This window comes from Ctenocephalides felis, unplaced genomic scaffold (assembly GCF_003426905.1).
Source record: "Ctenocephalides felis isolate EL2017-DRISC unplaced genomic scaffold, ASM342690v1 CF-g0.4_SCAFFOLD_01492, whole genome shotgun sequence".
NCBI classification, from domain to species: Eukaryota; Metazoa; Arthropoda; class Insecta; order Siphonaptera; family Pulicidae; genus Ctenocephalides; species Ctenocephalides felis.
In genome coordinates this window covers 26,982,302-26,988,301 of record NW_020537646.1, presented here as the reverse complement: position 1 = coordinate 26,988,301, position 6,000 = coordinate 26,982,302, and positions in this window count along the sequence as shown.

Below are 6,000 nucleotides of genomic sequence, written 5' to 3'. Positions count from 1 at the left end.
CTAGAATGTTATGATTCTTTTTCTTAAATATACTTTCCTCCTATTGGTGCCATTTGCTTTTCTTTCTTGCGAAGATCGCAAGTCTATTAAAATTTCCAAATTTTTATATTATGTGTGTGTGTGTACGTGCGCAGATTTTTGACCTTTGTCCTCGCTTTCATAAACGGATAAAACTTTTTTCACAAAATTTTGAGGCATCTTACTTTCCATAAATAGCAGAAAAGTTTAATAAAAACGTTCTCATTTTAGAAAAACTTTTCGTAATATATCATTGGGAAATCGTGCTAATTATGGGCAAAGATTAATCGAGTTTTTTTTTCATTATTCATTGCTAAGAAAAAATTTTTGTTGCGATTTTAATGAAACCTTGTATGTCGATGGAGTATCCGATCTTATTGAACGTTCTAAGATATTAGAGGCCTACGATAAGTAGTTTAACTGAATTAATTGAAATTTAGAAAAAACCGTGCTCTTAGAAAATACTTCCTGAATAGATTAGGTGCGTGTTCGTTTCTTTTCTCATAATGGATAGTATTTCTATCATTTGTCGAAAATAACTGGCATGTTCCGCAAATTTCTAAAAATATGGTTAATATGCTATAGTTTCTCATCTTCTTTCGCTCAATCTCCAAATTGTTCGATCTGCTTTTCGGAAAATTTTACACCAGTTGTTCATTCATTCGTCAACTTTTGTGAACGTTAAGGTTATTCATATATCGAAAAAATTCATGCCTTAAGGGGGTATTCTAGTGTAGAGCGATGAATTTTAGATCATTTTAAAGTGTCGTAAAAGAAAGCAATAAAAGTTTTTACTATTCATTTTTTACCACTTGTTATTAATATTATTAAGATACAAAAACAAAAATTAAAAAATAAATAGTTGAAAATTGTAAAAATTGGCAGCTGATGTCAATTGGGGAGGTCTCAAAAATTGGCAACTCAGGGACCGATTCTGCCGCAATGTTATGATAAGTTCATGTTATGAAGAATTTTCCATAGTAATATAGACAAAAGTTATGCGGTTGGTGTTCAGTCAGGCGAATTTCTCAGGTTTTCTCATACAAAACATAACCTAAAAGCCGCACAAATGTCAAAAAAACGATGTTAGATAAGTGTGTTTTTCTGTTTCTTCTTAGGTAACATACGAGTGACGTTGCAGTTTATGCTTAAACGCCGGAATGAACAGCAAATACATGATATTTTGACAGCATTCAGTATGATTCAGTAGCATAATGTATGGGGGAGTCGGAGCGTAACATGCCATGCGGTAACCATTTCTCTGTTATGCGCAGAATCGGTCCATCAGTCTTGACATGATTTCAGCCCTCCTATCCATCGGAATGCAAAAAATAAAAATATTATTAATCTACAATGATGTCGCAATCTCCCGAACTAGCGATGAGTAAATTTTTTTTTTTACAAATTAGCGACTGTTTGAAAATAGTGTTTTTTACTGTTTTTTTTTGAGTTTCTCGAATTTTTTAAAAATAGTAAAAATTGGAATTTGGGATAATCCTAGTTCGGGCTATAGATAGGTCTATAAGCAAGACAGACTCTCTGAACATTTCAAGTGAATCGGTCGATTAAAAGTCGAGAAATCGTGTCAACAGTACTGAAAAAGTTGTTCTGAGAAAAACGCATTTAAAGTTTTGCGTGAAGCCAAACCAGTATGGAGACCGAGTCAGTAAAACGCCTATATGTCCGAAAATAATTCAAATTTTCAAAAACCTTCTCGTACCTATATTCTTGGATAGTTAAGCTTTGAAAATATGAAATAAAAAAATCGATTTTTTTGAATTTCTACACTAGAATACCCCGTTAAGGCAAAAAGCCACTTAAATCTATTTTATGTAGATTTTGATGGTATTTTTTATAAATCATACTTATTAATACAATGAAAGTCTGGGTCAAATGTACATGAAAAATTTTTATTTTAATTTTAACAAAAAATTTATTTTTGTGGAAACTATAGCAAGTGAATCATTTGTAATAAATATCATTAAAGCACAAATTAAGCAATCATGTTGTTATGTTTTAATTATTATTATTAGCTTTTGAATTGAAATTAGCTACTTACATTCTAATATATAATTTTTATTCAAAATTATATATATAAATATATCCTTATATAATTAAGTACACCTAAACTTTTGTACACTTAATTCTTAATTTTACACTCCGATATAAAATTAATTATATACTCATATATCTGTGAGCATACAAATACTCTCTAATGCTTCATATTTTATCGTTAAATATTGACTTTTATTCAAATTCCAAAACAACTTTATACATTCGTTAACTCACATATCAACACCACACCGAATTTAACATGTAATGTAAAACCAAACACCCATGCAATAACACGCATCCTTGCCACACATCTGAATCGTTATCAAGTTATAATTACCTCGGCGTTAATAATTCAATGATTCTGGTAGGTGTCATGTAAATACGGTATGAATATTTAGACATCTTGCCTCTGAATTACACCATTATCTGTGCGACGACGTGTTCGGCCGGTGCGTGGGGCCTTAAGACGCACGATGTTCGCCCCGCTAATTAATTTCTGCTACGGCACGGATCGAGTCCGAGGAACATCGAATCGCAAGGGAAAAGGGTTTCTGCGGGACCTGAGGATGCGTGTTAAGTAGATACGATTAATTTAGACGAGCTGCCCTTGCCACCGATTTGGAAGCAACACCTAGATCAAGGGTTACGAATTCCTTATATGGACGGGGCCGGATAATAAGAAGTCAGAGGCAAAATGAATCTCGAAATTACTGTTACATGTGCCATTTGAGACAAATATACAATTGATATTTTGATAAATACATTTTATATAAAAATAGTAATAATGAAGTGAAAATTATGCGTAAACTTCTAAAATAAGTGACTTGGAAAGAATTAAAATGTTTAAATTTTTCTAATATTTGCTTAATTTTTTCGTACTAGAGTATATTCCGCAGGATAGATACTGCTGCACCAAACCGTTAACAGCCGATTAGATTGTGGCGAAGGCAGGTCTAGTCGTTCCAAAGATGCGGAACAAAAAGTGTCAAAAATGGTAACTCATTTTCAGTTTTTAAGAGATACCGATTTTAATAATTCAAAAAACGTTTGTATTGACAAGATGAAGAACTGTTCACATTTTTGGGAAAACAGGTCCAGCAGTTATGGGCTCTCAATAAAAATAAGCCTAAAAAATTTCGTTTGGCGGCCAAAAATATTTATTGGATATACGTACATCAAATTATCAGATAGTTTATAAAGATTTTAATAATGTGTACACCTTTTGTGTAATTTTTTTTGAGTTCCGTACCAAGAGTTTTAATTACGCGTTATTAAACTCTACTTTTACTGACTAAGGAAAGTTCCAGCAATTTGCCTTATAGTGCAGTAAACGGAGAGGAAAAAAGGGTATAACCTCTGAATTTTTTTACTGTGCTCCGAATTGAATGAAATTTTGGAATTAGGTTCATCTTACCCTCAAGTTCAAAAGTGAAAACAATTCGAGTTGCGCCATCACCCCCCGGGGGGGTGACCCCCCTTCTAAATTGTGTAATTACATTTTTTCAAAATAACGTAGGAAATCGATAGAAAAACTAATTATAAGAAAAAAATGTTTCATATAGTTTTTCAAAAAAACTAATACTTTTCAAGTTACTGGCCACTAAACATTCATATATTTTTGGAGTTTTTCTTCGTTTTTTTGCAAATATCTCCTAAAATATACATTTTAACGAAAATCATGTAATGAACAAAATAATGTAAATAAAAATCTTAATAAATCGGTATTACATAAAGTGTTCTAGGAATAATATTAAGCAAGATTTAAAAGAGCAAAGTCGTTTTTCAATTCGTTCAAGATTTAATTGTTGTATTTAAAGCCATCTAGTGTCGAGGTTTTACATTTTATGCATTTCGGTGAAATTGGGTTTTATAGTACTAAACATAAGCTTTAAAATGAGTGCTGTTACAAGTTTTTTGCGTGTAAAATGAGTGAGCTATCATGTAAATAAGAAACATATACGAAGTTTTTTTCTTTCAAATCATATGGTTTAATGAGCGCCATTTTCATCAGAATTAAAGGAATTCACATTCCATCAAGAATTGACTTCATTATAGACATCTTGATGGATTCTAGCAGATTCACTACTTTAGTACAAACTATTTTCAAAAAACTCACAATTTTATAAAAACTTTTTTTTCCAATTTTTTTAAAAATCGAACTTATTTTCATTATATCTCAAAAAGAATTAAAGATACGCATAAAAGCATATAGATAAAAATCAAGGGAATCTTTCTGGCTTATTATTGTTTTTTTACTATTTTTCTTACACACAAAAATTGATAGAGTTATGAATGTTTAAAGACTGCGCGGCCGCGCAAATTGGAAAATAAAGTTTTTATAAAATCGTGAGTTTTCTGAAAATAGTTTGTACTAAAGTAGTGAATCTGCTAGAATCCATCAAGATGTCTATAATGAAGTCAATTATAGATGGAATGTGAATTACTTTGAATCTGGTGGAAATGGCGCTCATTAAACCATATGATTTAAAAGAAAAAAACCTCGTATATGTTTCTTATTTGCATGATAGCTCACTCATTTTACACGCAAAAAACTTGTAACAGCATTCATTTTAAAGCTTATGTTGAGTACTATAAAACCCAATTTCACCGAAATGCATAAAATGTAAAACCTCGACACTAGATGGCTTTAAATACAACAATTAAATCTTGAACGAAATAAAAAACGACTTTGCTCTTTCAAATCTTGCTTAATATTTTTCCTAGAACACTTTATGTAATACCGATTTATTAACTTCCCGTAGGGTAAGTTATTGTAATGGGCCGAAAATCGGAATTGAAAATTTTAACATTTCTCGACGTTTTGAAGGTTTTTGAACGTTTTGGCATACCTCAGAAAAAATGGATGTGTGTGTGTGTGTGTGTGTGTGTGTGTGTGTGTGTGTGTATGTATGTATGGATACAAATTTCCAGTCACGTTTTAGGGCGCACGGATCAACCGATTTGAATGGTTCAAAAAACATTCGATTCCTATTGATAGGGAAAAGAGCTGATTAGTTTTTGGCAAAGGCAGGTCCAGCCGTTTCGGAGATACGGAGCAAAGAGTGCAGAAAATAGAAATCGAATTTTTGAGAGAATGGAGTATCTGATTTGAATGATCTAAAAAGCATTCAATTAGTAATGATTGGGAGAAGTGCTTATTAGTTTTTGGCAAAGGCAGGCCCAGCCATTTCGAAGATATGGAGCTAAATATGTAAAAAATGGCAGTTTTTGAGAGAACTAAGCGTCCGATTTAAATGATTCAAAGAACTTTCTGCTTGTCTTAACAAAATAATTGATTTTGGAAAAAAAAATTTTGTTCAATTTTTTTTTTTTTTTTTTTTTTTTTTTTTTTTTTTTTTTTTTTTAGTTTTATCAAAAATATTTCAGATTTTATTTTTAATTCTGGCTATAGTTCTAATATACTTTACAAATATTTTCAACTCTGCAATTCAGTTTATATAATTCTCATAAATATTAGACAATGTTACAATATTTATAATAATCTATTTGAAAACATTCAGTATTCCTCGAACATTTCGGTACGGGAAGTTCCAGCAATTTGCCTTAAGGCACGATGCCATAAATGCCTCAAGACAGAATTCCACTTACAGCTAGTTAAGATTTTTATTGACATTATTTTGTTCATTACATGATTTTTGTTAAAATGTATATTTTAGGAGATATTTGCAAAAAAACGAAGAAAAACGCCAAAAATATATAAATTTTCAGTGGCCAGTAACTTGAAAAGTATTAGTTTTTTTGAAAAACTATATAAGACATTTTTTTCTTATAATTAGTTCTTCTATCGATTTCCGACGTTATTTTAAAAAAATGTAATTACACAATTTAGAAGGGGTGTCAACCCCCCCGGGTGGTGATGGCGCAACCCGAGTTGTTTTCACTTTTGAATTTGAGGGTAAGATGAAC